Source organism: Paroedura picta, chromosome 6 (assembly GCF_049243985.1).
Source record: "Paroedura picta isolate Pp20150507F chromosome 6, Ppicta_v3.0, whole genome shotgun sequence".
In the NCBI taxonomy this organism is placed as follows: Eukaryota; Metazoa; Chordata; class Lepidosauria; order Squamata; family Gekkonidae; genus Paroedura; species Paroedura picta.
In genome coordinates, this window is record NC_135374.1 from 116,495,124 (window position 1) to 116,518,806 (window position 23,683).

Consider the following 23,683-nt stretch of genomic DNA (forward strand, 5'->3'; position numbering starts at 1 on the left):
GCACCGCTCCCGTAGCTGCTCACCATGGAAGGTGCTGAGACTTAAACTCCCCCGTGGAAAGCGGGTTCTATCTGGAGTGGTAGTGCTAATACTGGGAGCAGATGGGGAAGCAGCAGGAGCCCTCTGAGTTGCACTGCTTGGCCGGTAGGTTTCACTGCTGTCTTTGATTGTGGGCAACGTGGCTTTTATTGGGTGTCCAGAGGCAGACATGGACTTCTGGTGCTGAGGCCACGCCGCCTGCTAGCAGTGCCAGGCGAGGGGGGGGGGCGGGACGAGGCGCACCACAAAGGCCTGCAAACCCAACGCCGGCCAAGCCGCCGCTCACTTGCTCGCTCGGCCCTGCAGGGGCTGCCCCGCCACTCGCGCCGATGTCCACCCGGACGCCGCTACCCACCGCCAACGAGCGGGACATGGAGAACTATACTTCTGTAGATGGATATACAGAGCCCCATGTCCAGCCCACAAAATCCAGTAGCAGGCAAAACATACCCTGTTGTAGAAACTCAATAACTTCTGTAAATGATGATCATCCTCATGTTAGGAATTATCGCTTACTCAAAACAATAGGAAAAGGAAATTTTGCTAAGGTGAAGTTGGCTAGACATGTTCTTACTGGTAGAGAGGTTGCTGTGAAAATAATAGACAAAACCCAACTAAATCTCACCAGTCTACAAAAGTTGTTCCGAGAAGTACGAATAATAAAGATTTTGAATTACCCTAATATTGTTAAATTGTTTGAATTTATTGAAACAGAGAAAACGTTGTACTTAGTAATGGAATATGCCAGTGGAGGAGAAGTATTTGACTACTTGGTTGCACATGGAAAAATGAAAGAGAAAGAAGCACGTGCAAAATTTAGACAGATTGTGTCTGCTGTACAGTACTGTCATCAAAAATGCATTGTTCATCATGATCCTAAGGCTGAAAATCTTCTTGATGGAGACATGAACATTAAAATTGCTGATTTTGGTTTTAGTAATGAATTTACCATTGGCAATAAACTGGACACTTTTTGCGGGAGCCCTCCAGATGCTGCCCATGAACTCTTTCAAGGAAAGAAATACGATGGCCCAGAAGTAGATGTCTGGAGCCTCGGAGTCATTCTTTACACTCTAGTTAGTGGATCGCTGCCATTTGATGGTCAGAATTTAAAGGAACTGAGAGAACGGGTATTATGGGGGAAGTACCGGATCCCATTCTATATGTCCACAGACTGTGAAAATCTACTAAAAAAAACTACTAGTGTTGAATCCTATCAAGAGAGGGAGCTTGGAACAAATAATGAAAGACAGATGGATGAATGTTGATCATGAAGAAGAAGAATTAAAGCCATATATTGAGCCTGAACCAGATGTTAATGACACCAAAAGAATAGATATAATGGTCACAATGGGTTTTGCAAGAGATGAAATTCATGAAGAAGAAGAAGAAGAGTTGGTTCTTATATGCCGCTTTTCCCTACCCGAAGGAGGCTCAAAGCGGCTTCCCATTCCTCTCCCCACAACAGACACCCTGTGGGGTGGGTGAGGCTGAGAGAGCCCTGATATTACTGCTCTGTCAGAACAGTTTTATCAGTGCTGTGGCGAGCCCAAGGTCACCCAGGGGGCTGCATGTGGGGGAGAGCAGAATCGAACCCGGCATGCCAGATTAGAAGTCGGCACTCCTAACCACTACACCAAACTGGCTCTCTGATTCCTTAGTAAACCAAAAATACAATGAAGTCATGGCTACATACCTGCTCTTAGGCAGAAAACCACCGGAGTTTGAAGGAAGCGAATCCCTGTCCAGTAGTAACCTGAGTCAAAGATCTCGAACAAGCTCTGATCTCAACAACCGTTCTATGCATTCTCCTGCTTGGCTGAAAGTCCAGAGGAGTATATCGGCCAATCAGAAACAACAGTGGTTCAGTTAACATGTTGGCCCAGCAATTCCTCCTGCTGTCTCATACTCAAAAAGGGGTCAGGCAAATAGTGTGGAGAGTGAACACAAAGAGGAATGGGATAAAGATGTAGCACGTAAACTTAGCAACACTACAGTTGGCTCGAAAGGAGAGTTTAACTGCTCTGTCTTGGAGGTCGACAACCCTAAGTAAGATAGTTGTGGTTGCCAGCTGTGAGTTGGGAAATACCTGGAAACTTTGGGGGTGGAGTTGGGAGTGAGCTGGATTTGGGGCAGGGCAGGACCTCATTGGAGTATAATGCTACAGAGCCCACCTTCCCAAGCAGCCATTTTCTCCACGGGAACTGATCTCATCCACCTGGAGATGAGCTATAATTCCAGAGGATCTGCAGATTCCACCTGGCGACTGACATTCCTAGTTCTGATAGACTTGCAGGAGGGCATTATGTGCTGGAATAATACGCGACCCCAATGTTGGGATAAACAAGGCCACAGCTTTATTATCTCCCCACGGGAAGGTTGGCACAGCATGGGAGAGGGAGCCAGACCTTGCAGTCAGCAGACTGCACCAACAACCCGTGAAGTCCAGGGGCGCCCTGGGGACCTGCACCATTCCCAGCCGGAGAGCAGATCCCCTTGCCCCTTGCCTACTGAAGGGAAGCGACCTATGCGAGGGAGCCACCAGGCACCAACCAGCTTTGACTGCCCCCAGGCCACCTGGCAAACGAGCCCCTGGCCTCCCAGCTGGGTAAGCCGCGTTTGTATACGTGCCACCTCAAGAGAGGCCCCAAACCCCAGGGAGTCCGATCGCACACCGGACTCTCTGCCAACAGGCTCCATCCCATGTAAACCCGCAGCTATGACAACTATTGGAAAACAAAACCAAAAACATCCCCCTCAAAACCCTGAACAATCCTGTTTACAACATAGGGTGGGTGGGAGGGGAGCAGCTCCTGCAGCATTCCAGGTGAACAGGGCGAGACCCATCTATGTGTTGACTTAAATAGTTACCCCAGGCCCCGCCCTGCCGCCTCCAGCAGCACCCACACTAGAGGGCCTCTGGGTGGTCGCCTCTCTATCCCAGCAAGCCCTCCGCTGCTCCAACGTTCGGCCGAGGTAAGTCTCGGCCGGGTTTTTGTCGTCAGTTTATTATATTTTTAAGCCAAACACACAGGGTTATACCCTGACAGCCTGTGAACAGTCCTCTTCTTTTCCTGTTTCAAAACCAAACCTTTCTCCTCTCTACATTCTTCCGCTCAGGGAAAAGAATGTGATTAATCACAGCTTCTTGAGAGGCAAATCAGCGTGATCCACTGCTGGGTCAGTTTTTAATCAGAGTGGGCAGCCCTTTCCGTAACCCCTCCCTGTTTTGACTTTAAGGGTCTGATTTCCATTCTCTATATGACAATCCTCTCCAGTGAAATTACATCCTGAATATTCCCCACTCCAAGCAGTGGAGATAAGAGGGCAGGTTAATTTAAACCCGTCTTGGCTGTAATTTATGTTTTAACCTTGGCCTTGGCATTTCTTCTGCCATCCCCTCCTCTGCTTTTACCAATGTGTTTAACCCAGTGGCCTTAAAGCAAAACAAGACCGCACACACACACAAAAAGACAGATAAATCGACTCTATAGCCATTATTAAAATCTCAATGTGAATTCCTTAACAAAGTACCAGACGGCTGAGATCATTATATTCATATTATCCCATTACCCACCACAGTAATAAGGTCTGTAATTCAACGACTTATTAACAACATTGTTACGGCCAGACCTTTTTTTTTTTTGTCCTGTTATGGATATAATGAATGTGCCGTTGACTTCTCCTCTGAGTCTTCAAGTGTTCAGGGTGAAGTCCACTGATTAATGGGAGCCATTCAGATCAGTGAAATAGACAGGTCAGTAAAGCGGGAGACCTTCCAGAGGAGAGACAGGATGTCATCTTCCCTGGAAATTAAACTTAACAGACTGCAGATGTTGGCCTGACTCGGGAAACTCCAAAGAGAAAGACGCACTCCTGGCAATGTAGTGCTAGAGCAGGGGTAGTCAACCTGTGGTTCTCCAGATGTCCATGGACTACAATTCCCATGAGCCCCTGCCAGTGTTTGCTGGCAGGGGCTCATGGGAATTGTAGTCCATGGACATCTGGAGGACCACAGGTTGACTACCCCTGTGCTAGAGCACAGAACAAACCGATTCTCAAATAGCTGGCTGGGTATTATTGTCAGAAATGGTCAATTCTGCCACGCATCTATGTATCTATGTGTTCTGTCATGTATCCATTTTAATCTTTTATCTGACAAGCACTCTCCCTTGGTAATCTTTGGTTATACCCTGCCCTTTGATCTGGCCTGATACCAGTTCCCATTTGTCTTGCTAAGTGTTGCTTAGTGAACATCAACCAGTGCCAAATTCCAGGCTCTGTGTCTTTGATTCCACTCCTCTTCTCATTTGTTTTGTTTCACAGATTATGTCTTGCATAGCTTGTTTTCTGCCGAAAACTGGAGCCAAGGGGGGCCGCAGCAGAGGGAACTGATAAAAGCTCACCTCTGCCATTGTTCTTTAGTCTTGGCAACATACTGAGCAGGCTTCTTCACATTTATCCAATAAAGTGATTTTTGCACCAAAGCAAAGTCTGCTATTGTGGCAATTGAATGCAACAGGCTTGGCCCCTAGTTTAAAACATAAACCCAATATACCCATGTTCTCACCCACCTTCCCCAGCAGGACAGGAAAACTGGGCCACAGCCAACAAAATGAATGATATTTATTTGGGTAATAAAATGTGATGCATAAATATAAGATGGGGGATTCCTGGCTTGACAGCAGGACATATGAAAGGGATGGAGGACAATAAGTTGAATATGAGTTAACAGTGTGATACAGCAGCTAAGAAGTCTGCATTGCTAGGAGCACAGAGCAAGGGAAGTCATAATACCTCTTTATTCCACATTGGTTAGATCTCATTTGGAATGTTGTGTCCAGTTCTGGACGCCACATTTCAAGGATACTAACAAGCTGGTGTTCAGAGAAGGGCGCCTAGGATGGTTGAGGAGCTAAAATCCATGCCTTATGTGGAGAGGTTGAGAGAGAGCTTGGTATGTGTAGCTTGGAGAAGAGGAGGGCAAAGAGTGAGAGAACAGCTGTGATTAACTACATCTAAAGTAGACGTTGCAAAGAGGGGGCCAACTTCTTTACTGCAGCTTTTTAGACAAGGACAAGGAGCAAGGGGAAAGGAAATTCCATTTAAATATTAGAAAGTATTTTCTGACAGTGAGGGATAGATAGAATTTGCTGCCTCAGAGGGTGGTGGGGTTTCCTTCGTTGGGCGTTTTAAGGAGGAGATTGGATGAGCACCTGTCAGGAATGTGTCATTTTCAAGTCCCCAAGATGGTGGGGGCTAGACTGGATGGCCATCTATGGTCTCTTCCAGTTCTGTCTGATTCCGACAGCACACAGGAAACTAGATATCAAAGGCCTGGGAGGAGAGGTATGTTTTCACGAGGCTCCAAAAGCCATATAGTGCAGCTGCCTGGTGAATCACCAGAGCAAGGCTATTCCAAGAAAAAAAACCTTCTTGCAAATTTAATTAGGGAGACAAACCCTACAGCTTCTGCCTCTCTGACCCAAGCATCAAGCCACCAGGTCTAAGACTAGAGATGCCAAACATATGCCCAGGGGCTTCTGCTTCATTGAGTTTGAAGTGCCTTCTTCTGTACGGGGAGATGTAAAAGAAACTGGTAAAGTAACTGGCAAACAACCAGTTTGCCAGTGCCACATTCCTGATAAAAGATTACCAGAAGGAGGAACAACTTAAAACAAGTTTCATAGGAAGGACACCTAATATACCACATTCAGAGGTAGCTTGCTACTGCTTGGCTCTACATAGCAACTCTGGACTTTCTTGGTGGTCTGCCATCCAAGTCCTAACAGGACTGACCTGCTTTGCTTTTGAGATCTGAGAAGATCTGGATGGCCTGGGCCATCTAGGTCTTCCTTTTACTTCATTGCATTTTCCACCCTCTTTTTATGTCTTTGAAATGCATGCATTGTGAAGCCTGCAGATCTCACGATGCAGTGTGCAATCACAACAATGGTGTATGTGTGTCAAGAACGACCAAATGTGAACACTGGGTGATTCTTGACAAAAATCTGTGCATTGTTCAGAGCTGTCAGACTCTGAATTCCATTTGTCTTAGAAGTGACGCTAATAATGCCCTCACAAGATGAACAATACCATTGCTTTTATCACATTTGCTGGCTGTGTGTAGGAAATTTGCATATTTGACTAAGGGCTGCTTCTCGTTATGAAGATTGTGTTCATGAAAGTGCTTTCTAGACAAAGAAAAGGACAATAGAAGGAAGGGTTCACACCAGAAAACCACTTCTCAGTTTGCATTTTTACTCAAGTGGAGATGGCAAAGGAAGCTGGCACTATGTAGCCCATTCTCATCAGATATTGTTGGCTAAGCGGTGTTGGTCCTTGGAAGGGAGACCACAAAGGAAGTCTCTGAAGAGGAAGGCCATGGCAAACGACCTCTGCTGCTCACTTGTCTTGAAAGCCCCTTCATTGAGTCACCATAAGTTGGACCCAACTTGATGGCATTATACAGATAGGAGTCAATACCCAAGTAGAAAATTTTCTCATGTCTCAGCAGCCTGTAGCATGGGTACATGCAAAATCCAGTGCCTGAATTCAGAATATTCAGCTGCGGAGAAAGGTCTATACCCAGACATTAATTGTAAAAATGAGCATGTGCCAAGAGGTTCATGTCAATCAGCCAGGTCCGGAAGTGTGTGCATTTTGTATTTAAGTACTCATGCTTAGACAGCTAGTTTGGTGTAGTGGTTAGGAGTGCGGACTTCTAATCTGGTGAGCGGGGTTTGATTCTGCACTCCCCCACATGCAACCAGCTGGGTGACCTTGGGCTCGCCACGGCGCTGATAAAACTGTTCTGACTGAGCAGTGATATCAGCGCTCTCAGCCTCACCTCCCTCACAGGGTGTCTGTTGTGGGGAGAGGAAGGGGAAGGTCACTGTAAGCCGCTTTGAGCCTCCTTTGGGTAGAAAAAAGCGGCATATAAGAACCAACTCTTCTTCTTCTTCTTCTTCCCTATAAAATGCAAACACTTGTGCAATGTAGTAAAGATTGGCGATGATGTGGTTAAGAGAATGCTCTCCTGATTGCAAGAAGCTGCAATTATGTCAAAATTCTATTAATTACAGAGATATTTATAGATGGAAATTAAATAGAATACCAACACCCCATATCAACCCAAGAAGAAAATAACCTGAGATGAATTAAGGGTTTGATATCTATGCAGTTGCACTATCTTTTGTCCAGAAGGTAAAATTATTCCTTCTGTATAACTGTCGGATTATAAATCTTTTCATTAAGGTTGTAAAAGATATTTTGCTCATGAGCATTAAAAAGAAGCTGGCAAAATAACTGTGCCATCCTAAGCAGAGTTACATCCCTCTGAGTCCATTGATTTCAGAGGGTTTAGAAGGATGACATTCCGCACAGGATCACCCTTTAAGTCTTGAAAAGGCTGTATAAAATGATGGCTTTTAATTATCACCTGTGTAAAGGGATTCCAATATGCTGAAAACCTCTGGCCTCCTCTAATGACATCTGCAGTTGTGGAAGTATTCTCCTGAAGACAGCTGTTCGTTTGAAATATATTCGTTGGCTTGGATCCTTTGTTAAATTTCCGCTCAAGGACTTTCTTGCCCTGTATATCTTAATAATAACACAATCTAAAGTGTTATGTATGGCTGGACACCTGCCTCTCAGGCTGGCACACGGTTCTTTCTACAACCTATAGTACTGCTCCACACTGCTAGGAATAACACCATTTTGGACCCCCCTCTTCAGCTTGTCCTTCACTACAGGTTAGGAATAACAGAAACTGCCTGAAACATGTATTGCTCTTCTTCCCCACTCCATTGTACTGTGGATTCAGTGGCCTGTCTCAAACATGTTTGCCCAGGGGCACCTAGGCTCTTTTCTCTCATGTATGACTCCTGCTTGGCCCCTCTGCCAGGGATATCTCTTCCCCCAACCTCAGCCGCTAGACCTATTGAGACATGATGGTTTCCTTTCTTAGACCCATTAACGCCTTTGTCTAACCCATCAAAACCCATCTCCGAACCTGGCCAGGGCATTGCCCAACATCCTGCTCCATGGAAAATTCCATCATGTGCTCACCTGGGTTACATCACGTAGCTCCCTTCCCCAAAACATATATAAACAGTGGCTTCACAAAGCCACATTGTGCTTTCTGATTTGGATCGATTAGGAATACCCTTCACACTGGTTCATGTTGCTGCTCTCTGCCTCTCTGATGATGATGATGATGGTGATGATGATGGTAATGATGATGATGATGATGATATCCGTTCAGTCGTGTCCGACCCTCAGCTATTCTATAGGAAAGTCTTCGCCCTGCGCCCCTGTTTCTGACTGCTTGTTTTAACTGGTTCATGGTCATCCCTGTGTTGGCTCTGATCATGTCAAGCCAGTGGATCCTTTGGCGACCATATTTCCTTTTGCTGCTGACCATGCCAAGCGTTAATGATTTTTCTAGCGAGTTTGATCGCATGATGTGTCCAAAGTAAGTGAGCTTCAGCCGTAACATCTTCCCTTCTAATGACATAGTTGGTTTGCTCCTCTCCAAAACCATCTTGTTGGTAACTTTGGCTGTCCATGGTATTCGCAGCATTTGTCTCCAGCACCATAATTTGAAAGCATCTATTCTCCTCCTGTCTTCCTGCCTCTCTACTCTTCGGTAATTATATTGAAATGTTCCTCCCTACTCTATTTTTCTCTAAACTGATTGCTAGATATATTTTTGCCTATTTTATTATTTTCCTTCTAATAAAGATTGTCACTATTTTTACTATAATTATTTGTGTCTACCTTGAGTTCTTAACGGAGTAATCACCTCATAAACATAGACAAACTACCAATTTCGCTATGTTAACACCTCTTGTTAAGCAAATTCCCCACTGCTGACTCTACATGTGTCACAGGACATGTGTGTAAGTGCATTTCTGGTAACAAAAGGTAAGGGTTCTCTAACAAAAATGAACTCTGTGTGTGAGGTGATGGTCAGAATTACCTCTCCTCTTCCTAGAGCCACCTAATCTTCTGTCAAGTGCTATTTTAATTTTTTTAATCATCAAGGAAGTATACATAATATTTAGGAAAGTCACAAGATTACATTTCATGACATCTATGACATTCTAGGAATTCCTCTAATCAGGATAATTCCTTGAGTATCTCTGTTACTGTGATGTCATGTTGAGGCACTCAACCTAAAAAGATGTCCCAGTTTACTCAGGTTCCTTTGCCTCCTCCAAATGCTCCAAGCAGACAGATTTAAATACTAAGGAACTATTGGAATATACAAAAACTGCAGGCTCCCTAATTGAGCATAATTAAGCAGAATATCCCCCTTCAAGGATCGCTGCCTTGTTGTGGCAAGGGGGCTTGCGTAGTTCAGTGAAGCTATGAGCTATGCCGTGCAGGGCCACCCAAGACGGACAGGTCATAGCTGAGAGCTCTGACAAAAGGTGATCCACTGGAGAAGGAAATGGCAATCCACTCCAGTATCTTTGCCATGAAAACTCTATGGACAGTTCCAATAGGCATAACGATATGACGCTGGAAGATGAGCCCCTCAGGTCGGAAGGTGTCCAATATGCTACTGGGGATGAGCAGACGGCTAGTACGAGTAGCGCCAGAATGAATGAAGCGGCTGGGCCAAAGCCGAAAGGACGCTCAGTTGTGGAAGTAACTGGTGGCGAAAAGACAGTCCGATGCTGTAAAGATTTTTATTCTATAGGAACCTGGAACGTCAGATCCATGAATCAAGGCAAGCTGGACGTGGTTAAACAAGAAATGACAAGACTGAACATCGACATTTTAGGAATCAGTGAACTAAAATGGACAGGAATGGGTGAATTTAATTCAGATGACCATCAGGTATACTACTGTGGACAAGAATCTCGCAGAAGAAATGGAGTAGCCTTCATAATCAATAAGAGAGTAGGAAAAGCAGTCTTGGGATACAATCCCCAAAATGACAGAATGATCTCAGTTCGAATCCAAGGCAAACCATTCAACATCACAGTGATCCAGGTCTACGCCCCAACCACTGCTGCTGAAGAGGATGAAGTTGATCAGTTCTATGAAGCCCTACAACACCTTCTAGAAGCAACGCCCAAAAATGATGTGCTTATCATCATGGGGGATTGGAATGCTAAAGTAGGAAGCCAAAAGATAACCGGGATAACAGGCAAGTTTGGCCTTGGAGTACAAAATGAAGCAGGGCACAGGCTGGTAGAATTTTGTCAAGAGAATACAATGGTCATAGCAAACACTCTTTTCCAGCAACCCAAGAGACGACTCTACACATGGACATCACCAGACGGTCAACACAGAAATCAGATTGACTATGTGCTCTGCAGCCAAAGATGGAAAAGTTCTATCCAGTCAATAAAAACAAGACCAGGAGCTGATTGTGGTTCAGATCATGAGCTTCTTGTTGCAAAATTTAAACTTAAATTGAAGAAAGTAGGGCAAAGCACTAGGCCACTCAGGTATGAACTAAATCATATCCCCGACGAATACACAGTGGAGGTGACAAATAGATTTAAGGAATTAGATCTGATAGACAGAGTGCCTGAAGAACTATGGACGGAGGTTCGTAACATTGTACAAGAGGTAGCAACTAAAACCATCCCAAAGAAAAAGAAATGCAAGAAATCAAAATGGCTGTCTGAGGAAGCTTTACAAATAGCTAAGGAGACAAGGGAAGTGAAAGGCAAGGGAGAAAGAGAAAGATACACCCAATTGAATGCAGAATTCCAGAGAAAAGCTAGAAGAGATAAGAATGCCTTCTTAAATGAACAGTGCAAGCAAATAGAAGAAAACAATAGAATGGGGAGGACCAGAGATCTTTTCAAGAAAATTGGAGATATGAAGAGAACGTTACATGCAAAGTTGGGTATGATAAGGGACCAAAATGGTAGGGACCTCACAGAAGCAGAAGAGATCAAACAAAGGTGGCAAAATTATACAGAAGAACTATACAAGAGCGAGCTTAACATCCCTGATGACCACAATGGGGTAGTTACTGATCTGGAGCCAGACATCCTGGAATGTGAAGTCAAATGGGCCTTAGGAAGTCTGAGCAACAATAAAGCTAGTGGTAGTGACAGCATTCCAGTTGAACTATTCAAAATCTTAAAGGACGATGCAGTAAAAGTGCTACACTCAATATGCCAGCAAATTTGGAAAACTCAGCAATGGCCACAGGATTGGAAAAGGTCAGTTTACATTCCAATCCCAAAGAAGGGCAATGCCAAAGAATGTTCAAACTACCGCACCATTGCACTAATTTCTCATGCTAATAAAGTTGTGCTCAAAATCCTACAAGCTAGGCTCCAGCAATATGTGGACCGAGAACTTCCAGAAGTACAGGCAGGATTTCGAAGAGGCAGAGGAACTAGAGATCAAATTGCCAACATACGCTGGATCATGGAGAAAGCTAGGGAGTACCAGAAGAACGTCTACTTCTGCTTCATTGACTATGCTAAAGCCTTTGATTGTGTGGAGCACAACAAATTGTGGCAAGTTCTTAAAGAGATGGGAATACCAGAGCATCTTATTTGTCTCTTGAGAAATTTATATGCAGGTCAAGAAGCAACAGTGAGAACTGAACATGGAATCACTGACTGGTTCAAAATTGAGAAAGGAGTTCGGCAAGGCTGTATACTGTCGCCTTGCCTATTTAACTTGTATGCAGAGCACATCATGAGAAATGCGGGATTAGAGGAGTCACAAATTGGGATCAAGATTGCAGGGAGAAATATCAACAACCTCAGATATGCAGATGATACCACTCTAATGGCAGAAAGTGAAGAGGAACTAAAGAGCCTGTTGATGCGGGTGAAGGAGGAGAGTGCAAAAGTTGGCTTGAAACTCAACATCAAGAAAACAAAGATCATGGCATCCGGCCCTCTCAATTCCTGGCAAATAGAAGGGGAAGAAATGGAGATAGTGACAGATTTTATTTTCCTGGGCTCCAAGATCACTGCAGATGGGGACTGCAGCAAAGAAATTAAAAGACGCTTGCTCCTGGGGAGGAAAGCTATGGCAAATCTAGACAGCATCCTAAAAAGCAGAGATATCACCCTGCCAACAAAAGTGCGTTTAGTCAAGGCTATGGTCTTCCCAGTTGCAATGTATGGCTGCGAAAGTTGGACCATAAGGAAGGCCGAGCGTCAAAGAATTGAGGCTTTTGAACTCTGGTGCTGGAGAAGACTCTTGCGAGTCCCTTGGACTGCAAGGCGAACAAACCGGTCAGTCCTCGAGGAGATCAGCCCTGACTGCTCTTTAGAAGGCCAGATCCTGAAGATGAAACTCAAATATTTTGGCCACCTCATGAGAAGGAAGGACTCCCTGGAGAAGAGCCTAATGCTGGGAGAGATCGAGGGCAAAAGAAGAAGGGGACGACAGAGAATGAGGTGGATGGATGGAGTCACTGAAGCAGTAGGTGCAAACTTAAATGGACTCCGGGGAATGGTAGAGGACAGGAAGGCCTGGAGGATCATTGTCCATGGGGTCGCGATGGGTTGGACACGACTTCGCACATAACAACAACAACAAAGCAGAATATAAAGGGCATCCTGCAGGGGGCATCAGAGGAGATATATATTTAGCATAGAAGAAAGGAATTTCCCAATGATTTTCAAGTGATCTTCTCCAGTGTCTTGTCTCAGTGGGAGACTTCTTGCACGTTTGAGAACACCTCCTCCCTGCTTGCCTTCAGGTGTCAAGACCCTGTTTACATGTTCACTGATTACCTCTTCACCTGTTTTCATATAGTGGCCGTGGGATATTTCGTTGGTCTGTTTTTGTCTTACTTTATTTGTGTTTATTTTATTTTAGGCAGATTGTAAGGCAGAAGCCCTTGTGTTGGTGCTTGGCTCTTGTGGCCCTTTCTTGCATGCCCAGGAAAATGCCAATCACCATTTTGGGGTCAGAAGGCAATTTTCTTCCAGGCCAGACTGGCTAGTGATTCTGGTCATCTGGGCATGGAATTGGGGTCATTGTAGTGGGCAAGTATTTATGAATACCTTCATTCTGCAGGGGGTTGGAGTAGATGACCATGGGCCAACCCTATGACTTTATGATTCTTTTTCCAGAGCTTGGAGTTCCAGGGCCTCTCTGTCATGTATCTCATGGAAGCTTTTTATTGTTTTGATCATTCTAGTCTGATGTGTCTCTTGGAAATGCCTTTGTAGTGCCTAAGCTGCTACTTGCACTTTTGCATGGGAAACACTATCCATGCCTGGTTCTCTTTCAGCACACCTAATTTAAAATTGAGGGAGGGCTTTGGAGAATGCAAATAGTCCTGTTTCTAGATTTGCTTTTCCATTTTAGCAAGGAAACACCTTCCCTTGCAGGATGAGGAGCACGCAGGTAGGTGGAAGGGAAGCAAGGTGTGAGCAGGAAATCTGATGGTAGAGGGGAGGGAGGTCCCACAAACTCTGCCTGGGGAGAGAAGGCAGTGGGCTGAAATTTTTCCAGTCCTAGTTCCTGTCCCTCCAAAGGCCTTTGAACAGCACAAGTCACCACTAAATATATCAATGGAGGAGACAGTTGCCAGGTCCCCCTTGACCACTGGCTGGTGATGGGGGGTTGCCAGATGCAGGCTGGAGAGATTTCCTAGAGATTTGGGGATGGTGCCTGGAAAGGACAGAGACCTCAGATCAGTACAGTGTCACACAGTCCACTCTCCATGGCAGGCTTTTTCAGCCAGGGTGTCATAAAACCCCGGGGGTTCCTGATGGCTGTGGAAGGGTTGCCCAAAAGTGTGGGAGTTAATTATTTTTTTAAAAAAAATGTTAAACATTTATTGGATGTAAAAGGTAAAGGTATCCCCTGTGCGAGCACCGAGTCATGTCTGACCCTTGGGGTGACGCCCTCTAGCGTTTTCATGGCAGACTCAATACGGGGTGGTTTGCCAGTGCCTTCCCCAGTCATTACCGTTTACCCCCCAGCAAGCTGGGTACTCATTTTACCGACCTCGGAAGGATGGAAGGCTGAGTCAACCTTGAGCCGGCTGCTGGGATTGAACTCCCAGCCTCATGGTCAGAGCTTCAGATAGCATGTCGACTGCCTTACCACCCTGCGCCACAAGAGGCACTTATTGGATTAATTATGTTGGGGTCTCTCTCAAAATAGTCAAGGATATATCTGGAGGGGATGGGAAGGGGAAGAGCCCTAGGTGGGCGTGTCCACAGCTATGCGTCCCCACCATATTCTGCACAATTGCACCACTTCTGAGGTTTCTTGAGGCCTGAAGAATGTTTCAGAGTTTTCTCAATGGTATAAAGGCATCCACTTCCTCAGAAAAAAAAAACCTATATAGTCTGGGCATGAACTGTAATTCCAGAGGATTCCCTGGTCCCACCTGGAGGCTGACATCCTTATTGGGAGTGGAAAAGACATGTGGATATTTCACTGGCCTCTTCTTGTCCGTTACACTTCTGTACTATGTTTATTTTACTTAGAATAAATCATTTTTCCTCAATACTTTTCAGTCGCCTTCTAAGCAGAATTGCAGTCTTTTAAGCCCATTGATTCAGCAAGATTAACTCTGTTTAAGTCTGTACTGCCAATAAGCTACATCGGCTTGTGTTTGCTTGTCTGTTTTAAGATGTTCTGCTTCCTCTCTTAAGCTGCAAAGTGGCAAGCGTACATGACAATTTAAAGAGGAGGATGCAATATTACTATCCAGAAAATTTCTGGCAGGCTGTACTTCTGATAGAGCTAAGTGTCTGGAGTGCATCTCAAGGATGTATGGTGCCAGGTCATGAAAAGGTCATGGTGTGTCCCTAGGGAAATATCTGTTAACCATACAAGTCTGTATAATCCGCCATGGAAAGAGAAAAAAAAATATTTTGCCATTTCTAGTTCTCTGAAAAAATCACTAATTTTTCACCTGAATGGGGCAACTCTTTTTTTTTTTAAATCTAGGAGGAGGGGGGCACATCCTTCAGTCTATTGGTACTGATCTGCTGAGCACATAACAGTGTGGGGAAGTGTGTACCGCTATGTTATACCGACAGTGACAATTTCGTCGGTGGTGGTGGTGGAAGCAAGGGTGTGATGCTTCTTCTGTATCCATCTGTTTGTGCCAAAGCTTAATGCATGTTGCATATTAGTTATTGAGCTAGGCATTTGAAACACCAGCCCTGGAAGTGACTCAGTTGAGTTCATGCGCAATTTAGCAATTAGCTATCAGGGGACCCAAGGAGGCTGGAGTGGCATGCTGGCACTGACAAAGAGAAGTAATTGTTTTACATTCATGAACTTCGGGGAGAGCTGCAGTTGAACTGATTGCTTGGAACATTTCAAATCTAATTAAAGGACAGACTGTGGCTGGCCCCTGACTGGGTGCGCAAACAGGCAGGTGGTCAGAAAAGGGAATGAGCTGACGCACATCGCACAGCTATTTGAATATGTTTTGTCTAAAGATGCGGCAAAACTCTAGGATCCCCCCCGCACTCCCGGAAGCATGCCGTGCAGCAGAAAAATTGCCCAAACAGGTATGGGGTTTCTGAAAATTATTGCTGGGTGCGCAATAAAAAGTGACGTCGTCGTTGAGTCGCTGTTTCAGAAATAGGCCAACTGTCCGTGGGATACTCAGTGAGTCTTATTAGTATTAATGGAGGCTGCTGTCTATATTTTGTAAATGGGGAACACAATGTGCCAATGTCCAGCTTAGCATGCCATTTGTGTAATGTCTCGGATGGTGCTATGATTTTGAAGGAGGGATGTGCTGGGTGCATAATAATCATGTTCGTGCCATGTGATGAAATCCATTTGCCTCTGTTTCCAGGATGCTCAACTTTTCTAAAAGCGGAATCCCCATATAGATCTCTCATTTCACTTGTTGTGTCTTATTACAAAACTTGGTATACAAGAACACAACAAAATTATCCAGGCAAAGCTGGCACACTCACTGGGTTGGCCTCACCAATTGCCTAGGGCAGGGGTAGTCAACCTGTGGTCCTCCAGATGTCCATGGACTACAATTCCTATGAGCCCCTGCCAGTGTTTGCTGGCAGGGGCTCATGGGAATTGTAGTCCATGAACATCTGGAGGATCACAGGTTGACTACCCCTGGTCAAGGGGGTCACAGGGCCGAGGAATGCCATGGGCACCCAAAAGGACTGGCCTAACACCCCAAAAGCTCTGAACTTGGCCCTACATCTAGGTAATTATATTTCCCAATATGTTCCTGTTTAGAAGCAGAGTATGGTGATCCAAATCTCACACTGTTGTTTGCTTTTCCTCCACACATGGTGATGCTATTGAGTTAACATGGCCAGTAGCCACTAATCTTCCATGAATTCTTCTAACCCTCCTTTATAACTACTGTATATTCTAGTTTCTTTTCAGTTCTCATAGATCTATCTATAGCTACTGTATCTAAAATAGAGGCCTTCTCTATATCCAGAGAAATTGAATTCCATAAGGTAGCCTTTCTCAACTTTATAAACCAAAATATTGTGTAATTGATTGTCCATCATGGTTGACAGTTTTTGTTTATATATAACAGTAGTTATAGAAGTACAAATGTAAAAATAAGAGAAGAATAAAAAAGAGAGAGAAAAGTAGGTAACGTAATTTACAAATGGCTTCTTGTTGTTGTTATGTGCGAAGTCGTGTCCGACCCATCGCGACCCCATGGACAATGATCCTCCAGGCCTTCCTGTCCTCCACCATTCCCCGGAGTCCATTTAAGTTTGCACCTACTGCTTCAGTGACTCCATCCAGCCACCTCATTCTCTGTCGTCCCCTTCTTCTTTTGCCCTCGATCGCTCCCAGCATTAGGCTCTTCTCCAGGGAGTCCTTCCTTCTCATGAGGTGGCCAAAGTATTTGAGTTTCATCTTCAGGATCTGGCCTTCTAAAGAGCAGTCAGGGTTGATCTCCTCTAGGATTGACCGGTTTGTTCGCCTTGCAGTCCAAGGGACTCGCAAGAGTCTTCTCCAGCACCAGAGTTCAAAAGCCTCAATTCTTTGACGCTCGGCCTTCCTTATTGTCCAACTTTCGCAGCCATACATTGCAACTGGGAATACCATAGCCTTGACTAAACGCACTTTTGTTGGCAGGGTGATGTCTCTGCTTTTTAGGATGCTGTCTAGATTTGCCATAGCTTTCCTCCCCAGGAGCAAGCGTCTTTTAATTTCTTTGCTGCAGTCCCCATCTGCAGTGATCTTGGAGCCCAGGAAAATAAAATCTGTCACTATCTCCATTTCTTCCCCATCTATTTGCCATGAATTGAGAGGGCCGGATGCCATGTTTTCTTGATGTTGAGTTTCAAGCCAACTTTTGCACTCTCCTCCTTCACCCGCATCAACAGGCTCTTTAGTTCCTCTTCACTTTCTGCCATTAGAGTGGTATCATCTGCATATCTGAGGTTGTTGATATTTCTCCCTGCAATCTTGATCCCAATTTGTGACTCTTCTAATCCCGCATTTCTCATGATGTGCTCTGCATACAAGTTAAATAGGCAAGGCGACAGTATACAGCCTTGCCGAACTCCTTTCTCAATTTTGAACCAGTCAGTGATTCCATGTTCAGTTCTCACTGTTGCTTCTTGACCTGCATATAAATTTCTCAAGAGACAAATAAGATGCTCTGGTATTCCCATCTCTTTAAGAACTTGCCACAATTTGTTGTGCTCCACACAATCAAAGGCTTTAGCATAGTCAATGAAGCAGAAGTAGACGTTCTTCTGGTACTCCCTAGCTTTCTCCATGATCCAGCGTATGTTGGCAATTTGATCTCTAGTTCCTCTGCCTCTTCGAAATCCTGCCTGTACTTCTGGAAGTTCTCGGTCCACATATTGCTGGAGCCTAGCTTGTAGGATTTTGAGCATAACTTTGCTAGCATGAGAAATTAGTGCAATGGTGCGGTAGTTTGAACATTCTTTGGCATTGCCCTTCTTTGGGATTGGAATGTAAACTGACCTTTTCCAATCCTGTGGCCATTGTTGAGTTTTCCAAATTTGCTGGCATATTGAGTGTAGCACTTTTACTGCATCGTCTTTTAAGATTTTGAATAGTTCAACTGGAATGCTGTCACCACCACTAGCTTTATTGTTGCTCAGACTTCCTAAGGCCCATTTGACTTCACATTCCAGGATGTCTGGCTCCAGGTCAGTAACTACCCCACTGTGGTCATCAGGGATGTTAAGCTCGCTCTTGTATAGTTGTTCTGTATAATTTTGCCACCTTTGTTTAATCTCTTCTGCTTCTGTGAGGTCCCTACCATTTTGGTCCCTTATCATACCCAACTTTGCATGAAACGTTCTCTTCATATCTCCAATTTTCTTGAAAAGATCTCTGGTCCTCCCCATTCTATTGTTTTCTTCTATTTGTTTGCACTGTTCATTTAAGAAGGCATTCTTATCTCTTCTAGCTTTTCTCTGAAATTCTGCATTCAATTGGGTGTATCTTTCTCTTTCTCCCTTGCCTTTCACTTCCCTTCTCTCCTTAGCTGTTTGTAAAGCTTCCTCAGACAGCCATTTTGATTTCTTGCATTTCTTTTTCTTTGGGATGGTTTTAGTTGCTACCTCTTGTACAATGTTGCGAACCTCAGTCCATAGTTCTTCAGGCACTCTGTCTATCAGATCTAATTCCTTAAATCTATTTGTCACCTCTACTGTGTATTCGTCGGGGATATGATTTAGTTCATACCTGAGTGGCCTAGTGCTTTTCCCTACTTTCTTCAATTTAAGCCTAAATTTTGCAACAAGAAGCTCATGATCTGAACCACAATCAGCTCCTGGTCTTGTTTTTATTGACTGGATAGAACTTTTCCATCTTTGGCTGCAGAGCACATAGTCAATCTGATTTCTGTGTTGACCGTCTGGTGATGTCCATGTGTAGAGTCGTCTCTTGGGTTGTTGGAAAAGAGTGTTTGCTATGACCATTGTATTCTCTTGACAAAATTCTACCAGCCTGTGCCCTGCTTCATTTTGTACTCCAAGGCCAAACTTGCCTGTTATCCCGGTTATCTTTTGGCTTCCTACTTTAGCATTCCAATCCCTCATGATGATAAGCACATCATTTTTTGGCGTTGCTTCTAGAAGGTGTTGTAGGGCTTCATAGAACTGATCAACTTCATCCTCTTCAGCAGCAGTGGTTGGGGCATAGACCTGGATCACTGTGATGTTGAATGGTTTGCCTTGGATTCGAACTGAGATCATTCTGTCATTTTGGGGATTGTATCCCAAGACTGCTTTTCCTACTCTCTTATTGATTATGAAGGCTACTCCATTTCTTCTGCGAGATTCTTGTCCACAGTAGTATACCTGATGGTCATCAGAATTAAATTCACCCATTCCTGTCCATTTTAGTTCACTGATTCCTAAAATGTCGATGTTCAGTCTTGACATTTCTTGTTTGACCACGTCCAGCTTACCTTGATTCATGGATCTGACGTTCCAGGTTCCTATGGAATAAAAATCTTTACAGCATCGGACTGTCTTTTCGCCACCAGTTACTTCCACAACTGAGCGTCCTTTCGGCTTTGGCCCAGTCGCTTCATTCATTCTGGCACTACTCGTACTAGCCGTCTGCTCATCCCCAGTAGCATATTGGACACCTTCCGACCTGAGGGGCTCATCTTCCAGCGTCATATCGTTATGCCTATTGGAACTGTCCATAGAGTTTTCATGGCAAAGATACTGGAGTGGTTTGCCATTTCCTTCTCCAGTGGATCACCTTTTGTCAGAGCTCTCAGCTATGACCTGTCCGTCTTGGGTGGCCCTGCACGGTATAGCTCATAGCTTCACTGAACTACGCAAGCCCCCTTGCCACAACAAGGCAGCGATCCTTGAAGGGGGACAAATGGCTTCTAGCTCCCCTTAAATTTTTCCTTGCAGACAATCCTTCATTACATTACATCATAATAATATCTAATAATACCTTATTCTAAAGGCCGTAGTGCTTGTATAGGTAAAGTGTGCCATTGAGTCGGAAGAGATTCCCAGTGACCCCATGAAGGCCCACTTCAGAGGGGGTTCCAAAGCAAGAGACTAGCAGTGTGTTGCCTCTACCCTCTTCTGCATAACAGAAGTCCTTGGTGGACTCCCATCCGGGATGCATCAGCACCCAAAGTTCTGACAAAATCACGTTAGTGGGAATTAACAGGGCAACTATGGCCCTGATAGTCTTTCTTTCTTTCTTTCTTTCTTTCTTTCTTTCTTTCTTTCTTTCTTTCTTTCTTTCTTTCTTTCTTTCTTTCTTTCTTTCTTTCTTTCTTTCTTTCTTTCTTTCTTTCTTTCTTTCTTTATGTTGCCGGCAGCCAGCTTATGGTTGACAAAAGATGTTCAGAGATGGTTTGCCATTGCCTACCTCTGCATAGCAACCATAGTGTTCCTGAGATCCAGCATGGTTAAGAGTGGTGGCCTCCAGTCCGGTGAACCCGGTAGATGCTGTGCTCCTGCTCTACATGAAGCCTGTTGGGTGACGTTGGTTTAGTAACAGTTCTCAGGGCTCTCTCAGCCCCACCTCCCTCACAGGGCGGCTATTGTGGAAAGAAGAAGGGAAGGTGATTGTGAGCCACTTTGGCTGATTCCACACCAATGGCACCACTTGGGGGGCACTGCAGGGGCAGTGATGCAGAGCTGTAGGCTGTGCAGCTTTCAGCAGGGCACCTGGTCAGCCACTGAAGTTTGTTGCCCAGAGGATGCAGCCGCTGCGGACAGGTTCCACTGCATGGGGGGGGGGTTGTTATTTTGCACGAAGGTGAGATTGCATGACAACACAATCCCACCTTTCTGCAAAATAAAAAAAAATGTCCCAGTCTACCCTGTAGTGATGTGAAGTACGACAAAGCTGACCAGGGCATTTTTTTTGCCCCTCCCAACCTCTGTAGGGTGGGAAGGAGCCAGGCCCATCTCTTCCCATCCATGCAGGACTGCTGTGGGACAGGCCACATTGACACATGCAGCATGAAAAGGAGATGTGGGGCTACTGAGGGCCCAATCTGCGCCAGGCCCTGTAGGGTGTCAGCATGGAAGCAATTACATGTAGACGTGGGGATTAGCCTCGTATCTATACAAGCCCCCTTCTGGCTTTTTGGTGCCAGCTTGGTGTAGTGCGGACTTCTAATCGGGCATGTCGGGTTCAATTCTGCCCTCCCCCACATGCAGTCAGCTAGGTGACCTTGGGCTCGCCACAGCACTGAGAAAGCTGTTCTGACTGAGCAATGATATCAGGGCTCTCTCAGCCTCACCCACCTCACAGGGTGTCTGTTGTGGGGAGAGGAAAGGGAAGGCGAATGGAAGCCATTTTGAGACTCCTTTGGGTAGAGAAAAGTGGCATCTAAGAACCAACTCTTCTTCTTTTCTACCCATTTGGAATCAGTCTTTGAGACCCTTTTGGGTAGTGAAATTGGGGTATGAAAACCAACTTTTCTTCTTGCTGTTTCCCATCCAGTTAATAACCAGTGCTGATGCTGCTTAGGTTTAAAGAAGTGATGAGATCGGGTTAGCCTAGCCAAGGGGTAGTCAAACTGCGGCCCTCCAGATGTCCATGGACTACAATTCCCATGAGCCCCTGCTAGCGAATTGTAGCCCATGGGCATCTGGAGGGCTGCAGTTTGACTACCCCTGGCCTATATTATCCTGGGCAGAGCCTCCTTTTATATATTTACTAATTCTTGTAAAAAAATAAGTTTTCTCCAGTCTACCTGGAACAGACGTTATACTGGCAGTACTGTAATTTCCTGAATCCCTTGGATCCCTTTTATAAGCATAGCATGATGCTTGCTACTTTCCAGTCCTCTGGTAGGGAAGCTGCTATTACTGACAAGTTGTACATTTCTGTTAGGCGATTAACATTTTTACATTTGAGTTCTCCAAGACCCTGGCAGGGCTCAGCATCCCATTCCATCTGTGCCTTGTCTAGCTCTGCCATGGAAGGCACAGCTGCCGTTATGAGATCATACATATATGTTCTGTACTCAAACAGCAGCAGCATGGCTTGTGCATGTGAATCTCTAATTATTACACAGTGAACTTTGCAGAGAATACTGTAATGCCTATATACTGGCAAAGTATATATGTGACGGGTTGCCATCTCTTTTCTCAGGAAACTATATAGATTAAGCAATTCTAGCTAATTCGTGGCACTTGCCATGTTGATGTGAACACATGAAACTTCCTCATAACTGAATCCGACTCTTGGCCCATCAAGGTCAATATTGTCTACTCAGACTGGCAGAGACTCTCTAGTGTCAAAGTCTTCCACATCACTCACTGTCAGATCATTTAATTGGAGATGCTGGGTATTGAACCTGGGACGCTCCACCTGCCGTGCAAATTCTTTACCACTGGGCCACAGCCCCTTCCATCTCTTCCATCATGTTCAAAGAGACTGGATCTTCTGATCTCTGAAAACTGACATAATGTAAAAGAGAGAGAGAGAGAGAGAGAGAGAGAGAGAGAGAGAGAGAGTAATATCACTATTAATATTATTAATAAAGTTTATCTCCACTCCTCCTCAAGAATTCGGGTGGGGCAGGGGGAGGAGTAAAAGCTGCCAACCAGCTCCATGGGACCCATCATGGCCACTGCTCTCCCTCCCTCCCTCCCGCCCTCCTAGCGGTCTTCTCCAGGAGAACTGGTGCCTGGAGACCAGTTGTTAATCCTGAAGACCTCCAAGCCCCTACCTTGAGGTTCGCAACCCAGCTGGCTGCACATGAAGGAGGAGTGGGGAGTCAAACTGGTCTCTGGAGATTAGATTCTCCTCCTGTTTCATCACCCCCAACATGCTGGATCTTAAGATCCGTCGGGAACCGGGCTGGGGGAGGGTCAGCACCCAGGAAAGCCACAGTGCAGGCATGTGTGCTAGCACCCATTGTATTCCTGGATATAATGGGCTTTGCTCCTAATATGACAATAAAAAAACAAATATTATTACAATAGTGACATCCAGTAACAGAGATAGGATTAAGACTTACAGTCCTGTTGGCCCCTGTTGTAGGTCTAACAAAGTTGACCGTAACGATGCTAGGATGGAATGTAGGGTAAGTGTCCATGAAGGGGGAGGCCCATCAGATATCTGCTCTGCAGTGGTATGCAGTAGCTGTGCTGTCCTCAACCAAAGACTTGGCAGAAGAGCTCCATCTTGTAGGCTCCGTGGAATTGCTAGAATTCTGACAGTCTTGATTGCACTCGGAAGCTCATTCCACCAAGCAAAGGCTGAGAAGGTACTAAAATTATAAGTAGTGACACCCAGGCTCTCACAGGTATATGGGACACATACCTGCTCCATAGATCTTTAATCCATCCCGCTCCCCCCCTCGGCCCTCTCTCTCACAAACACACACACACACAAACACACACACACAAACCATTTCCCTCCCTACTTCCCCCTCCTTTCTCTCTCCTTCACTCTTCCTTCCATTATCTATTCTCCCTCCCACACAAACATGCACACAAAGAGTCCTTCCCCCTCCCTCCTTACCTCTTCTGCTAGGAGGGCCCTGGCCTCCTCCAGCCTGGAAGGCAACGTGTGGGCTTGCACTGGCCTGTGTCCTGGCCCTCGGAAGCCTGGTGGGCAGCCACCTGCCCCCGGAAGCCACGCAGCCTCCACCCCAGCCCTCAGAGGCCCCCCCGCCACTCAGACTCCCTGCTTCCTCTGCACCCTCACCTCTGCGCCACCTCGCAATGTCCGGTGCCCTCAG

At 45.3% G+C, this 23,683-nt stretch overlaps 1 pseudogene; it reads left to right on the plus strand.

Moving 5' to 3' along the window:
• Window positions 1–368: 368 nt before the first annotated feature.
• Window positions 369–1,412, plus strand: LOC143840793 (serine/threonine-protein kinase MARK1 pseudogene; annotated as a pseudogene).
• The last annotated feature ends 22,271 nt before the right edge of the window (window positions 1,413–23,683 follow it).